This window comes from Bos javanicus, chromosome 1 (genome assembly GCF_032452875.1).
Source record: "Bos javanicus breed banteng chromosome 1, ARS-OSU_banteng_1.0, whole genome shotgun sequence".
Taxonomy (NCBI): Eukaryota; Metazoa; Chordata; class Mammalia; order Artiodactyla; family Bovidae; genus Bos; species Bos javanicus.
This window is the reverse complement of record NC_083868.1, coordinates 127765556-127782217: the sequence shown is the minus strand read 5'-3', so window position 1 is coordinate 127782217 and position 16662 is coordinate 127765556. Positions and strand designations below refer to the sequence as shown.

At 50.3% G+C, this 16662-nt stretch overlaps 1 protein-coding gene across 1 annotated transcript in view; it reads left to right on the top strand.

The window, feature by feature from the left end:
• Positions 1–1891: 1891 nt before the first annotated feature.
• The window catches only part of SPSB4 (splA/ryanodine receptor domain and SOCS box containing 4), an 85614-nt gene continuing 70843 nt past the window's right edge, over positions 1892–16662 (top strand). Inside the window, exon 1 of the mRNA XM_061420232.1 lies at positions 1892–1976. The gene's annotated coding sequence lies outside the window, so the exon portion shown is untranslated. The remainder of the gene's footprint in view (positions 1977–16662) is intronic.

Sequence of the window (16662 nt, the reverse complement as noted above, 5' to 3'; positions counted from 1 at the left end):
TTTTGCTTGGACTGTATCAGGAGTTCCAAGCTTACTTTCCTCCATCCATTCACTCCGCTGAGAGATCTTTGGAGAATGTAAATCTGGTAAAGCATTACTTTGATTAAAGGCCTCAACTAATCTTGAGGAAAGATCAAACTATAGTTGACTTCCAAGACCCTAGCCACTGTCCATCCCTCCAGCCATATCTTACCTTGACGTTTACACTCCCGTCCATACCAGAGGCTCCATGCTGTATGGTACCTAGAGAGATGACCACCCTTCCCCTGTCTCCAGGGCTAATTCATGTAGCCCCCTCTACTAGGAAGCATTTCCAGATTGCCCTTCCCAGCCTGAAAAAGGAGCCCCAGAGCTGCCATCTGTTTCCCTAGGTTGAGTTACCTTTTACTTGTCTGTGTGGCAACCCACTCCAGTGTTCTTGCCTGGAGAATCCCAGGGACGGGGGAGCCTGGTGGGCTGCCGTCTATGGGGTCGCACAGAGTCGAACACGACTGAAGCGACTTACCGGCGGCGGTCCGGTATGAACCGGCACTTTGCCCCTAGGCCGTTTGGTATCCGGCATAAGAGAGGGCTGAGGTCAGACCAGATCATTGTGGAATGAACTAAGCTCACCTCTGAGAGCACAAAAGGCACCCAGACCAGTAACTGTCAATTTTCCAGAGAGAGCACAGATGCTACAAGCACCCTCCTGGCCTCCGCTCTGGCCACGCCCTCTTCCTCCGCTCCAGGCTGGCGGGCAATCGGGCGGCCCACCTCCAGTCCTGGCAGCAGGCAGCGTAAAGACACCTCTTTGCTCCTCGAGTGGTCGGGATAAGGCTCCGAGAAGCAGGAGAGGTGTGAAATTGGACTTTAGAAGATGAGCTGGAATCTGATCTTTAAAAAATAAAGTGTAGACACGCTCCTGAGGAAGAGGTCATTAAACCAAGATCCTTCCCCGGCTGCTATTTCCCACACGAGTTGGATAAAGACAGCAAAGCTGCCGAACGACTGTTTGTCTCCTCCGGCTCAGGGGCACCCACCCTTGCGCTCCCGGCGCGCTTGAATGAATGGGGGTGGGGGGGGTGCGCATGAATGAGTGCGTGAGTGAGGGAGTGCGCGGGCTAGCGGGCGGGTGAATGGCGACCGCGCCGACTCGGCACGAGGCCGCGGGCTCCACTTCCCTCTCCCGCCAGCTGGTGGCCTCGGAAAGGTGGCGGCGCCGGCAGCGGCCGGAGCTGGGACGGGCCGGGGCGCGGGATGGTGGGGGAAGGGGCGTTCCCGGCGGCCGCGCCTTCCGCGGCTATTGGATTAGTGGCCTTCAGGGATGAGCTCAGCCGGATCGGCTTTCAGCTGCAGCCTCTGGGCCGGCCGGGAAGGCTGGGAGCGGGCGGCGGCGGAGGAGGAGGGGGAGGCGGCGGCGGCTGCAGCATCCAGAGCTGGCCGCGGCGGCCGGCGCGCCCCGCGCACAAAGACGCCCAGCCCCTTGGTGAGGGCGATGAGCGCACGGTAGCCCGGACCCGGGCCCCAGTTTCGAACACCAATGCGTGCGCCCAGGGCGAGGGGGAAGACGCCGGGCGCACCAGGGGCGGGCGGCAGAGGCGCGGCCCGTGCGCCTTGAGCTCGGGACTCGCCGCCCTCCAGGTCCAGCGCGGAGCTTAGGAACCGCTGGAGCGCAGGCCTTGGCGCGCCCCCGGGATCCGCGCAGAAAAGACGCTTCCCCTCTCCCACTCGACCTCCTGCGCCCTCTCGCCGCGCTGGAGCGCCAACTTCCCCAAGAACGCTCCAACTCCGGGCCACCCTGCTGGGCAGAGGGGGCGCTGCTGCGGGGCTCGAACCGTGAGGACGCGCCCCTGGCCCCGGGGAACAAGCCGGCATCTTCGGGGTCGCTCGGGCGCCCCTGAGCTGGTGGCAGCGCCCGCAGACGTCTCTCCTCGGGAGTCCAGGACCTGCCAGCGCTGGCAATTCCTCCAGGGCAGGCGCTTGCCCTCTCTTTTATGGTGAGTATTCTCCATCTTCTGATGAGAGGCGCGCGGGAGCCGAGGTCTGGCCGCGCGGACCTCGTGCGGGCCGGCACTGGCCACAGTCCGCGCTCCTGGCGTGGGTCCGGTCCAGATCCCCGCGAATTCCTCTCTGCGGACTGTGGCAATCCGAGCTGGTTAGTTTGCCTTTGGGCGTTTGGGGCCGGCCCCTGGTGCCGTAGGTTCGAAGCCCGCTGCTTTTCTGCGTAATGGAGATAGCACAAAAAACTAACCCCCCCGCCCCCGCCCGAGTCACCCTGCCTGGGTTTAGGTCCATGATCTGTCATTCACTGAATGAGTGACCTTGGACAAGGCGCCAAACCTTGATTTCTTCATCCGTAGAATGGGGGTGATAATGGTACCCTTTTAATAGGGCTCTTAATAGCATCTATGGGGTGGTTCTCGTAATGTACGTAGACCTGTTCCTGACACATAAGAACCACTCGATCAAACGTTAGCCAGCATTATTATTAGCTGTGTGAGCCCAAGCGTGTCATCCAACTTTCCGGAGCTGCAGCAGTTCTTTCGTCGATGTATTGGGGACAGTAATTTCCAGGAGTCTGTTCGTCCGGGTTGGGGGGCGGGGGCAGTTCAGAGCGATGGAAGTCAAGCGCCTGGCACGCAGTGGGTACTGGTGAAATGGGGGCTGTTGTCACTGTTTACTCTTGACGCTGGATAGTGAGGCTGGTCGCCCGGTCCGAGCGCTGCTTGGGGCCAGCTGCTGGCCTTGCTTGGAGAAAAACTTGGCGATGCTTTGGAAGGGAGGGGGTCGCGTGCAGAGTGAGTCACGGGCAGGGGAGGGGGGTGGGGTCTGGGAAGAAGGGAGGAGGCCAGAGCCTGGAGCGCGGCAAATGTGTCCGCCCTGGTAGGGCAAGACGCGCCACGGGCTCGGTACCAGGAGGGGACGCCGAGCCCAGGACCTCTCCCTGGAGGGAGAAGAGGGCTTGAGGGGAGAGAGGGGTTGGGGGAAGTGGCCGCTCCCGCCTCCGGGATGGAGGAGCATGGGCTGTTGCGGACTGGCAGAGAGAGGAGGGCACTTGTGGGCCGTAGCGCTAGGAGATAGAGAGCTCTCTGGAATAAGCTTGATTGAGTTCGAATTCCGCCTCCACCATCAGCCCGCAGTGTGACCTTGGATAAGTACTCTAATCTTTCCGAGCTCAGTTTCCTCGTCTGCCCCAGCCTCCTCCTGGGGGAGTTTAGGGGTTGGAGTTCTCTCCTCTCTAGGAATCAGAGCCTCCATCCTCCATCCACCTTCCGTCCTCCTGCAATCGATGAACATAAATCAGGAAGACGTGCCTGAGCTTGGGGGAAACGCTATTAAAAGGAGAATACAGAAGCTGCCCGCCCCTCCCCCTCCAGGCCGTCATTGCACCTAAGGAAGAAGCGCCCGTGCAACACATCTCTCCCGCCTCTCCCTCTCTTTCCCCCTTGATGCCCCTCTCCTCCAACCCAGTTCTGCAGTCTCTGTCACTGAGACTGATGGGGGATCCTTCTTCATCCTCCACAACTCCATTTTTCCAAAAGTGCTGCTGATTAAAGGAGTTTGTAGAAAGACACGGTGTTGGTAGCTTGATACAAATATGTTTGACACAAGACACCATCCTCCTGAGATACATAACCCTCTGATAGATTCCATTTTACAAACTTCCTTTAAAAGTACCAATAAAAGGAATTTAAGCCACCTTGGGCAAATAACATACAAAATTCTGCTTGTTGACCATTCTACTCAAATATCTCTCCAGGCTGTATTTCTATTTTGCTTAAAAGACTGGTAAACTCAGTTATGTGAGAAGAAAATCTACAGGGACATCATCAAAAACAGTGAAAAGACATGACAAACTGGGAGAATTGTCACTCCTGTCACAAAGGGCTCATCTCTTTAATGTGTAAAAATGTCCTCAAGTCAACAAGAAAAAGACCATTCACGGTTCACATGCACAAAGTAAAACTGAAATATCAAGCATATGACAAGTTGCTCCACCTCATTTTTCTTGAATAAGAAAAATTTAAGTTCAAACTACAAGACAATTTTCACATATCACATTAGCAAATAATAATCATTTATCAGAAACATCTGTTAAAAATATAAGATAGATCAAATCCCTCCTAGTCTTATAATCTCCTTGAGGCTGCCCAGGAGTAAGATTAAGGTGCCTCCAAAGATCTTCACGACCCAGATAATCACAATGGTGTGATCACTCACCTAGAGCCAGACATCCTGGAATGTGAAGTCAAGTGGGCCTTAGAAAGCATCACTACGAACAAAGTGGAGATGATGGAATTCTAGTTGAACTATTGCAAATCCTGAAAGATGATGCTGTGAAAGTGCTGTACTCAATATGCCAGCAAATTTGGAAAACTCAGCAGGGGCCACAGGACTGGAAAAGGTCAGTTTTCATTCCAATCCCAAAGAAAGGCAATGCCAAAGAATGCTCAAACTACCGCACAGTTACACTCATCTCACATGCTAGTAAAGTCATGCTCAAAATTCTCCAAGCCAGGCTTCAGCAATACGTGAACCGTGAACTTCCTGATGTTAAAGCTGGTTTTAGAAAAGGCAGAGGAACCAGAAATCAAATTGCCAATATCCTCTGGATCATGGAAAAAGCAAGAGAGTTCCAGAAAAACATCTATTTCTGTTTTATTGACTATGCCAAAGCCTTTGACTGTGTGGATCACAATAAACTGTGGAAAATTCTGAAAGGGATGGGAATACTAGACCACCTCACCTGCCTCCTGAGAAATCTGTATGCAGGTCAGGAAGCAACAGTTAGAACTGGACATGGAACAACAGACTGGTTCCAAATAGGAAAAGGAGTATGTCAAGGCTGTATATTGTCACCCTGCTTATTTAACTTCTATGCAGAGTACATCATGAGAAACACTGGACTGGAAGAAGCACAAGCTGGAATCCAGATTGCCGGGAGAAATATCAATCACCTCAGATATGCAGATGACACCACCCTTATGGCAGAAAGCGAAGAGGAACTAAAAAGCCTCTTGATGAAAGTGAAAGCGCAGAGTGAAAAAGTTGGCTTAAAGCTCAACATTCAGAAAACAAAGATCATGGCATCCGGTCCCATCACTTCATGGGAGATAGATGGGGAAACAGTGGAAACAGTGTCAGACTTTATTTTGGGGGCTCCAAAACCACTGCAGATGGTGACTGCAGCCATGAAATTAAAAGACGCTTACTCCTTGGAAGAAAAGCTATGACCAACCTAGACAGCATATTCAAAAGCAGAGACATTACTTTGCCAACAAAGGTTCGTCTAGTCAAGGCTATGGTTTTTCCTGTGGTCATGTATGGATGTGAGAGTTGGACTATGAAGAAGGCTGAGTGCCAAAGAATTGATGCTTTTGAACTGTGGTGTTGGAGAAGACTCTTGAGAGTCCCTTGGACTGCAAGGAGATCCAACCAGTCCATTCTGAAGGAGATCAGCCCTGGGATTTCTTTGGAGGGAATGATGCGAAAGCTGAAACTCCAGTACTTTGGCCACCTCATGCGAAGAGTTGACTCATTGGAAAAGACTCTGATGCTGGGAGAGATTGGGGGCAGGAGGAGAAGGGGACGACAGAGGATGAGATGGCTGGATGGCATCACTGACTCGATGGACGTGAGTCTGAGTGAACTCTGGGAGTTGGTGATGGACAGGGAGGCCTGTCCATCTGCAGCCTCTGTTCCACTGTTTCCCCGTCTATTTCCCATGAAGTGATGGGACTGGATGCCAAGACCTGGGCCAGTGCTGAGTTCCCCTCCTCTTTGGGAAAAGACCTAGTTCCCTTCACCCTACAGGGGCTACTTGATTCTCCCCGAGAGAATGATGCCTGAAGTGGTTACATAGCCAGGGTCTTCAAGGGCCCCTTCTTTGTTGGTATAGGAAAGAAGGGTCTCAGGCAACCTCGCAGCTAGAACAGGCCACAGGGTGCAGAAAATCAGGGGGTGTGGAGGTACCTGAAGCAAAGTTACCAGACGTTTCTGCCTCAGAGTCATTTTTAAAAACTAAGTATATGAGTGCATACACACAACTGATGTGAACATAGCCATACACACTTGGCAAGAAAGATCAACAATAAAAAATAAAATAGCAACACATTTGGTTTTTTTTTTAAAGTTTTTATTTATTTTTGGCTGCCCTGGGTCTTTGTTGCTTTGCACGGGCTTTCTCTAGTTGCAGTGAGTGGGGGCCACTCTTGGTATGGTACGTGGGCTTCTCATTGGAGTGGCTTCTCTTATTGCAAAGCACAAGTTCTGGATGCGCTGGCTTCAGTAGCTGTGGTGCGCAGGCTTAGTTGCTCCCTGCCATGTGGAATCTTCCCCAACCAGAGCTCGAACCTGTGTCCTCTGCATGGGCAGGCGGATTCCTATCCACTGCACCACCAGGGAAGTCCTTTATTTTTTAAATATTTATTTATTTATTTGACACCAGGTCTTAGTTGCAGCATGTGGAATCTTAGTTCCCTGACCAGGGACTGAACCCCGGTACCCTGCATTAGGAGCTCAAAATCTTAACCACTGGACCACCAGGGAAGTCCCCAGCAACACATTTTAAATAAAATATTTTGAATAAAATATGGTCCGTAAATAAGGCTCACAGGGGGTACCTGTTCTGAAGCTGTAGGAAAAAGTCGTCTCTGTTGAGTCCTTTGGGAAAGAGGATCAAAGCCCAAATCAGGTGTCGTGAACCTTCCTCGGAAGAACTTTCCAGGGCGGTGTGGACTGTGTGTGATTTTTTTTGCTATACGTATTGAGTTAATTCCCATTTAAAATGTGTACTTTAATCATGAGAGAACAATGTTGTTTGTTGTTAAAAAGGCAAACTGTACAAGAGGTGTGGAGTGGAAGTGTCTTCTGCAGCCCAATGTAGCCAGTGGTAGCAGGTGCTGGTAGGAGGCAGAGGCTGGGTCAGGGGCGCTGGCCTCGCCAGCAAGAAACAGAGCCCATGGTACAGAAGACAGCTGGGGATGCAGGATGAGGCCACAGGGTAATGGAGGAATGCCACAGAGGGTGCCCAGCCCCACTTGGAAGTATGAGGAGAATGAATATCAGTCAGGCCAGGGAAGGTGAGAAGGCTCCCAGGAGAAAGGATGGGCAGGATAGGGTTTGTGAGAGGAGTCTACTGTGACTGTTCTGACGGGGGCCGTGCTGGGAGACTGACTGCTATGGGAGAAATAAGCAAGGACAGGTCTTGGGGATCCTTACGTATCAAGGAAAGGGGTACAGCTTCTTCCTGGTGAAGCCACCTGGAGAGCTGAACAAAAGATGAGTGGGTGCCTCAGTCAGATTTACCCTGTGGCAGCATGGATGTTGGCTTGGGGCACCACCGGGAGACCCTTGTAGTAATCCAGGCAAGATCTGAACTAAAGGAGAGCCAAAGGCACTGAGGGAGACCGAGAGACAGGGAGATCCATGGCAGAAAAGAGGACGAGCAGAGAGGAACCGGGTTTGCCAGAGAAGGAAGAGGCTGCTTTCAGCCCTGGGCGTGTAGATTCTGAGGTGCCTGCGGCCCCCTAAGCCGCCGTGTCTGCTATCTAGGATGGGTGGGCATGTCCACGGGGAAAGAGGCCTCCTGGCTTTACAGCGTTGTTTAAAGGAGCAGCTAGTCTGGGGTGATCTGGGATGGCCAGAGGCTTCCGAGTAGGTGGTTCTGGTGCTGAGGAAAGAGAGCAAGGCTGGAGACCCAGTTTGAGAGAATCCGCAGAGGGCTGGGAATGCCAATCACGAGAGAGGGGGCACGCAGAGAGGGAGCAGCAGAACTGAAGAGGCAGCAGTGGGGGAGCCCCATTTATGAGGCAGGCCAGGTGCACCCTGGAGCAGAAAGCTGCAGGAAACTGCCGGAGCTCTGCACCTCCATGTGCTGGTGTGTGCAGAAGGAGGGGCCCAGAGCAGCTCCCAAGTCCTCCACCGGGCTTTCAGGGATGTGAAAAGTCACTGATGGGTGAGCCTGGAGCTCTGCCTTCTCCAGAAACCAGTCTGTGGCTTTGTCCACAGAAACGTCTCGCCCGACAGCCATATTTTGTGAGATGCCACGTCACATGGCTTCTTGGGGCCATAGTGGCTCCCTGCTGCCTAGGGCTCCCTGTCTCTCCTCTCTCTCTGGGTCTCTGTCTCCCCATTTCCTTCCATCCCCTCTTCCTCTCTAGTTGCGCCCCCACCCCACCCCAGTATCTCAAAAATGCTCCCAGAGACACCTGAAGCTTAACAGAAGGACCTTCAGAAATTCCAGCAGGTTCCTATTATGATCTCCTAGACCAAGCCGGAGGCATGCAGTTTCCATTTTCATTCAGGCATTGAGATTTCAGACAACCAGTTATACCAAGCGAGCAAAGTTCGGGTAGGGAGATAAATGACAGGCTAGACATGAAGGTCACTGTGTTTTCTTTCTTGAAGTTTTTCCTTGAGGGTCCTGTTACGCCTCACCTACCCCCAGCTGCTTTCTCCTAGGTAGGTCTGCTGCAGCCTCACAGAGGCCAGCTGTCCCACAGAGCCGTCCACACATGCTTGGGGCACAGGGGCAGCTGGAGGAGGAACCAGACTCTGCCAGGAATGCACCTGGATGTAGGGCCTCTGGCCTCGCTGCCTTAGAGGTGTGTCTCTTTCAAATGACCTTGCAGAGCAAGCTGGCTTGGTCACTGCCTAGCAAACCTTCTTCATCCCATCCCCTGCACTCTTTGCTGACTGACAGCCTGAGCTTCCGCCTTGGGGGCTCCTGGCTCTGTCATGCGTGGGAGGATTCCCATGGAAACCCCACAAGAAGGAGAGGCGCAGGGAAGCCTCATTGATTCATGCTCCCGGAGGACGGGCGTGAGACGGTTCCACCTGGAGCTGGACAGATGGCTCTCTTTGTGAGCTCCTGGTAAGAAAGGGCCTGCCCCAGCCAAGTGTCCCTTGAGCTCCATGCATGTCTACAGAGAGAAAAGCTAACGGACGCCCGTGAATAAAAGCTTGGGGGTTCTTTGGCTCATTCACTATTGGCAGGTTCACTCTCAAGGAGCATCTTTTAATAGAATAGTCTCTTTGCTTAATATTTATACCAAGAAAATCTTAGGAACATCCCTGTCGAACCAGGTCCAAGTAGGTACCATTGGCACCATTAGGCAGAGGTGAAAACTGAGGGCTGAAGATGTAAGTAATTGACTCGCCCAAGCTCACGGTGCTCTGCTCTCTCAATCATGCCTCGGTGGAGGCTCTTTCCGAGGCAGCAGGTTGCTTTTATCTCTTTGCTCATGCTTTCGCGCCCACCACTTTCTCTCTGAGCCAGAGCCCTGCAGAGTCCCGAGAACTCTGGTGGCAGACCCAGCCCCTGCTTTTGAGTTGTCCCCCGTCTCAGAGGGAGGGAGGCGGCTGAGGAGACATCAGTGATAAGTCTGTGATGGAGACAGGTGCAGGGGTTCTGGATGACGAGCTCCCCAGAGGCACTGATACTCGAGTTGAATGAATTACCCAGTGAGTATATGTGGAAGGGGTGTGCAAGGGAGAGTGAACGGGTAAAGGCGGCAGAGGTTCAGGACACGAGTGTGTGGGCCCCTGTGGTGCCTGTCGGGAAATTCACACAGCTTAGTGGAGATGCTGTGAGGGACTTCATAGAGGGAGATGGGCCAAGAAAGCATTGTGGGGCTTTTGTGGCGGGAAGGGTTAGGAGGGGCTTCCCTGGTGGCTCAGTGGTAAAGAATCTGCCTGTCAATGCAGGAGAGAGCAAGTTTGATCCCTGGATCAGGAGGATCCCCTGGAGAAGGAAATGGTAACCCACTCCAGCATTCTTGCCTGGGAAACCCCACGGACAGAGGAGCCTGGCGGTCTACAGTCTATGAAAGAGTCGGACACGACTTAGCAACTAGACAACAACAATAAAAAGGGTTAGGAGTTTGTACTTTCTCCTGAAAGCCCTGGAGAGCCTGTGGGGGATTTTAAGCAGGGAATATGATTAGATCAGCTTTACATTTCACAAGAGCTGTCATATATGTTTGAACGCAATAGTCAGTCTATTATAGGGATTCAAGTGGTATCAAAATGCACTTCTTTTTACAGTCCTTGTCATTATTCAGACTTGTCACTGAGTCTGACCCCTCTGAGCTCTCCTGGACGGGAAGTGATCAGGTCTTACACTTTCCTGAAGCCTCACATCTCCAGGGAGGCATGGTTACTGCTGGTTAAATGAAGGAATGAAATCCACCCCCAGCCCCTTCCCTAGCAAGTCCAAAGCCAGAGGCCACATTGAGGGGAGGGCATTTCACCCAGTCATCATCAATCCTGCAGCAGTCCTGTCTCCTGGCAGACCCCATGCCTGACTAAGTCTAGCAGACAAGACTCCGAGAATGGGATTTGGGGTCCTGGGCCTCTGAAGACTTGAGTATCACATTTTGCAAACAGCTGAGGCTCCTTACGAAGTGCGACATCCACGCTTTGTGTCTCCTCATTTCCCTCTCGGGCTGCAACACCCACCAGGGTCCTGGGAAGGGCAGCTGACAATTTGAGTTTTTGTTTTCTTGCTCAGCCATCACTGAAGCCCCGGGGCGGATCCTTCCGGATAATGTCATTAAGCATCCCCATTCAAGCATGGCCTAAGAAATTAAGTTTGGTTTGAGGAAATGTGACGGAGGCACTGTTCAGTATGCCCTCCACTTGCTGGGTTGAGAGCTGATGTTACTCCTACCAGGGAGTTAGACCTTGCTGTATCTCATCTATGCCTAGTCCAGTGCCATGTGCTGTGGTGGAGATGAGAGGAGAGATGTGACAAGCCCTCAGTCCCTCTGGCTGGAGAGAGGGGGCAGGGGCTGAGCCTGACTTGGCCACTACTGCATGCCCCTAGCTCTCAGCAGTAAAGAACCTGTCACATGACAGCCATCCACCAAGTCTTTGTTGAATGAATAGATGAGGGCTGGAAGCAGGAAGGGAGCACAGCAGTATCTAACAAGGGGCAGACTGGATGTGACCCAGGCTCAGAGACTCAGAGATGGTGACTGTGTTAGTGGGGAACGAGGCCCCGTGTTCCCATCTCCTGACTCCAGCCCTGGACCTTTTCCTGCTGAATCCTCTAGAGAGAACAGAAAGCGAGAACTAGCTGAAGGCCAGAATCTCCTCTTCACACCATACACGTACTCCGCCCTGTCTTCAAAGCACCGTGCTTGTATATGTGCTTGGGGAGGGGAGGGGGGTTATGAAGAAGCCCAGGGGAAGCTTCCTGTCCCCAGAGCAATGTCCCTTGAGGTAGGAAAAAAAAAAAAACAAGATAGTGGACCAGAAGGTCCTGGCTGACTTAGGAGGGACAGGCACCTAGAGGCCCGGAGGATCAGGGCAGGCTTCCTGGAGGAGGTGGGGCTCTCGGGCAGAATTGGGAAGGTGAGGAAGGAAGGTCTGGGGCCCCAACTGTGCATGGACAAAGACATGAAGATTGATGTGTCACCCTGGCTTAGAGGTTGGGACTTTGCATTAGTAACTTTCTATCTCCCAGCTCTGGCCTTGGCCCTGTCTTTAGCTGGTCATGCTAATCCTGACCTCTGCCTCTGACAGCTTCCATGGGAATAAGCCCAAGTAACTCAGCCCCTCTTTTATTCATTTGTTAGTTCAGTCACAGTTGTAGGAGACTGCAGGAGCTGGAACTTGTATGGGGTGAGGACTGCAAAGGCAATGACCCACTTGGGTGCTGGACAGGTATGGGCAGAGTGGATCCACAGCCAGTGGAGCTGGGCACTCGAGAGAAAGTAAAAACTTCCTTTTGTGAGCATTTACACTGATTTCTGTCCTTTGTTGCTATGAACCACTCTACCCTTTGCTTCTGTAGCTAAATCCTAGCACATGCCCTTTTTCCTTTTTTTGCTTTTTATTTTTGGCTGTGCAGGGTCTTCAAGGGGGAACACCAGCTTTTTCAAGTTTGGCGCTCAAATTTAGTCATGTCCGACTCTTTTGAGACAGCATGGACTATAGTCCACCAGGCTCCTCTGTCCATGTGACTCTGCAGGCAAGAATACTGGTATGGATTATTATTTCCTTCTCCAGGGGCTCTTCCCGACCCAGGGATCAAGCCCTCATCTCCTGCACTGCAGGTGGATTCTTTACCGCTGAGCCACCAGGGAAGCCCTTGGGATGCATTCAGGAGGTTAAATGGCTAGGGCAGAGGACACGCACAATTTAAAGAAGCATGTAACATTCACCCGGTGCCTCCCAGGTACCTGTGCCATTCCAGACAGATGTCTCCCCTGATCCTTGCAAAGACAGGCAAGGTTAGCCCATAGAGTGCTTTTCAGATGCGTCTCAGAGAGGTTAAGCCCTTACACAGGGCCCAGTGGACAGGAAGGGATTGAATCCCTGCCCTTTGTTATATTGTGCAGTCACTGGCTTTCCTTAGTGAATGACCATTAGTGGACATGAGCACTCTGCTTTGATCCTGTCTTGTGGGGAGCAGCAAAGGGGTTGCTGTGTGTCCACCTCACTATTGCCAGTGGGAGCAACTTTTGAGGTCCCCACCTGCCATTAACGGGGCAGAGGCTTCACGGCCAGAAAGGAAAGCAGCCAGACCTCCATGGCCTGAAAGTGACTGCTTTCAAACCCAGTAAAGGTGTCTCTTCAGCTGTTCCAAAGCTGGCCTAGTGTACATAGGATAAAGCCATTTCCCTTAGAAATCTCCTGTGTGGGCCACGGAGCTGCTTACAGTCCTGCACCACCAGAGGCTCTGTTCTTTCAATTGGTTGTTTTAGTTGCTAAATTGTGTCCAATTCTGCAGCCCTGTGGACTGTGGTCCACCAGGGACCTCGCCCACAGGATTTCCCAGGCAAGAAGACTGGAGTGGGCTGCCATTTCCTGCAAGGCATCTTTCCGACCCAGGGATTGAACGCATGTCTCCTGCATTGGCCAGCAGATTCTTTAACACTGAGCCACCAGGGAAATCCTGGTTTTTTATTAGATCTTTTGCTATTTTATTATGCTTAATTTATATATTTTCACTCTTCTTCATGCACTAATATGAGTACACCAGCCATGATTTCCTCTGAGCTCTATTTTAATAGGATCCCTCAGATTCTAATACATGGAATGTTTTCTATATTTTATTTTCTAGATACTCTTCAGTTCCTATGTAGGGCTCTTTTTGATCCAAGTTGTTTAAAATAGAGTTTTTAAAAATGTCCAAAGATAGAATTTTGTCATCCATAATTTTGTGATTAATTTCTAGCTTTTCTTCTGTATTCAGTTCAGTTCAGTCGCTCAGTCGTGTCCGACTTTGCAACCCCATGAACCACAGCACGCCAGGCCTCCCTGTCCATCACCAACTCCCGGAGTCCACCCAAACCCATGTCCATTGAGTCGGTGATGCCATCCAACCATCTCATCCTCTGTCGTCCTCTTCTCCTCCTGCCCTCAATCTTTCCCAGCATCAGAGTCTTTTCAAATGAGTCAGCTCTTCGCATCCAGTGGCCAAAGTACTGGAGTTTCAGCTTTAGCATCATTCCCTCCAAAGAAATCCCAGGGCTGATCTCCTTCAGAATGGACTGGTTGGATCTCCTTGCAGTCCAAGGGACTCTCAAGAGTCTTCTCCAACACATGTTCAAAAGCATCAATTCTTTGGCACTCAGCTTTCTTTATAGTCCAACTCTCACATCCGTACATGACCACTGGAAAAACCATAGCCTTGACTAGTTGGACCTTTGTTGACAAGGTGATGTCTCTGCTTTTTAATATGCTGTCTAGGTTGGTCATAACTTTCCTTCCAAGGAGTAAGCGTCTTTTAATTTCATGGCTGCAGTCACCATCTGCAGTGATTTTGGAGCCCAGAAAAATAAAGTCAGCTTCTGTATTATCAGATTCTATATGATTTCTGCTTTTGGGGAGAGGTTTTATTTGTGGCCCAATATATGGGAACTCTTTTAGAAATGTGTATACATTAATTGGCTTTCCTGGTGGCTCAGAGGTAAAGAATCCACCTGCAATGCAAGAGACTGCCTGCAATGAAGGAAGCATGGGATCAGTTCATGGGTTGGGAAGATCCGCTGTAGGAGGGCATGGCAATCTACTCCAATATTCTTGCCTGGAGAATCCCATGAACAGAGGAGCCTGGTGGGCTACAGTCCAGGGGGTCAAGGGTCACACACAACAACTAAACTTCTTCCACTAACTGCTACTATACATAAATTAAATCTGTCTTATTAAGTATGTAATTTTGGTTTTTCTACATTTTTACTTAATTTGGTCAGTTGATCTGTCATGAGCTAAAAGAGGTGAATTAAAATCATCTGCCTCTACTGGGTATCTGATCTTCCTTGTATTTTCTGTAGCTTTTGCTTTGAATTTTGGTGTTGTTATTTAATGTAGTCAGTCTTCAATTATGGATTATATTCTTTATTGTTATAAAGTGTTCTTTGTCTCATTTAAAATCATCTGCCCTTAATTAACTTTAGTTGGAGAAAGAAATGGCAACCCACTCCAGTATTCTTGCCTGGAGAATCCCAGGGACACAGGAGCCTGGTGGGCTCCCATCGATGGGGTTGCACAGAGTTGGACACAACTGAAGTGACTTAGCAGCAGCAGCCTAATATTAAGCAGCAGCCTGCTTAGTTTGAGGCTGCTTTTATTTGGTATATATTTGCTTTTTCTATTATTTTCAACATTGTTGAATTACTTTGCTTTGGGAGTGTCTCTTAAACGCGGCATATGGTTGAGAGTTTTGTCTTGTTACCTTAAAATCCTTAAAATCGTTTCTTTTTAGGAGTTTCCTATGGCCATTCATTGATATATATATAGGGTTTTGGTCTTAGTTTTATGTCTTTGTGTTGTTGCTTCTATTGCTTTTTAAAGCAAAATCTTTTGGTATATGGTCTGTTTTATTTTGTGCTGTGTTTTTTATGACAATTTGGAAGGTTTGTGTTTTATTTTGAGTTCTTCTGGAGGTTGCCTTTGAACTGTGTAAAATGTATTTAATCTTTTTTTTGAAGCCTGTACTAGTTGCCTCCCTTATGAAATAAGTGATCACAAAATTAGTTTACAAATTTGGTCACAGTTTTCATCTGTTTTGTGACAGCTTTTTTCTGGTGAGTTTTCTTGGTTTGCCGTCTTTTTTCCTGTTCTTTTCCTCATTTCTTTCTTTTCCAGTATCTTTGACTATGTCATGTGCTGCTTCCCTTTGGAAGAGGTGAACCTTCCTGGTCAGCATTTTGCAGGCGGTGTGTGTAGACGAAGTGCCGTGAGGTGTTTTAGGAGAGCAGGATTGCTTCCTGGTTCGTGGTAACTTTGTTCACAGGCCTGTGGCAACGATTTGTTCTAGCTTCTACGCAGTCAGCAGGGCTCTTTAGCCATGGGCTTCCCGCAGTTCAGGCCCTTCTGCTACTCTGCCCACAGCACACTGCTTCCTGTGAAGATGGCGGACAGTAGTTTTCTCCATTGGTCCCATCCTCCTTTTTCCCCTATAGTGTCAGAGGCAGATCCCATCGCTGGACCACACACCCTATACCCATGGGTCTTGATTAGGAATCTTCGTTTTCCTTCTTCAGGGAGTGCCAGCTACTGGCTGACTCTGCCATCTTCATCAGCAATCTGCAGCCACAGGTGTCTTCTGGAGGTGTTCACTCACACCTCGTTTGATCTTCACTCCTTTTGGCAGCCCTTGACCGGTTTTTTGGCAGCCTTTCCTTATAAGTTGTGGTTTGGATTACAAATGTGTTCTGGTTTTGCTGAAGATAGAATCTGCATTCCTGTTTCTGTTTCTCCTTTATTTTGGGTGATTTTGGATATGAAGAGGAGTAACTATTTTGCTATCTTAGAAATGTCTAGTGTTGCATATTTTTACGTATGCTGGTATCCCCTTAGATTAAACATTAGCCAGAGTTCTCTGGATAAGGTTGGCATGCGCTGAAGCTGGGGTCTGACAATAGAAAGGAAAGAACACAGAGCTGAGAATAAAATTGGAAGGTTCAAAAAGCAATGCTCACTATTGCAGCCAGTGCTGTATGGCACTTTGGCTGGGACTGTACCACTATTTGGGTGCAACGGTGTGGCCAGGCAGAGCAGGGCATGGGAAATGTCTGCCTCCTGGTCTGTCTCAGGGGAAAGTGTTCTGAACCTAGCAACTCTCAGACCAGGGAGGGGAAGGCACATGCCTTTGCTCTAGATGGGCTGCAGGGCTCAGCTCTCCATCTCTCCCCACACCCACGGTCCATCCAAACACCCCAAGAACCCTGAACTCTGGCTGGTCTCTTAGTGATGGTGGCCAAGTTCTCCTCCCTGAAAACCAGGGTCTTGTCTCAGAGGAGGCTGTCCAGAGTCAATGTTGTTAATGGGGTTTATATGCCCAAAGACAGAGCTTGCCCATCCAAAGGGAAGTGGTACATGCAAGATGTCTAGAAGACAGAGCCCAAAAGGAAAATCTGCTGGCAGAGTCTCAGGTTTGGCTTCTAGTATTGTCTCTTAGCTTCCCATACCACTTGGAGGGAATATTTTATCCCCATTTTATAGATGGAGTCTTAGACAGGCTAAGAGAACCTTCCTGTGGATGCACAGCTAAGAGATGGAGAGAGGGATTTACATATAGTTCTCTCTGGCTCCAGAGCCTGAACTCCAACTCTCTCATCACCCTGCTTCCAATTCACCTTACCATGGAGACCTCACCCTATCCTCAGATACTTGCCTTATGTCCTTGTTCATGTCCCTGGGTGACCTTGATGAATCTTTGCTCAGTGT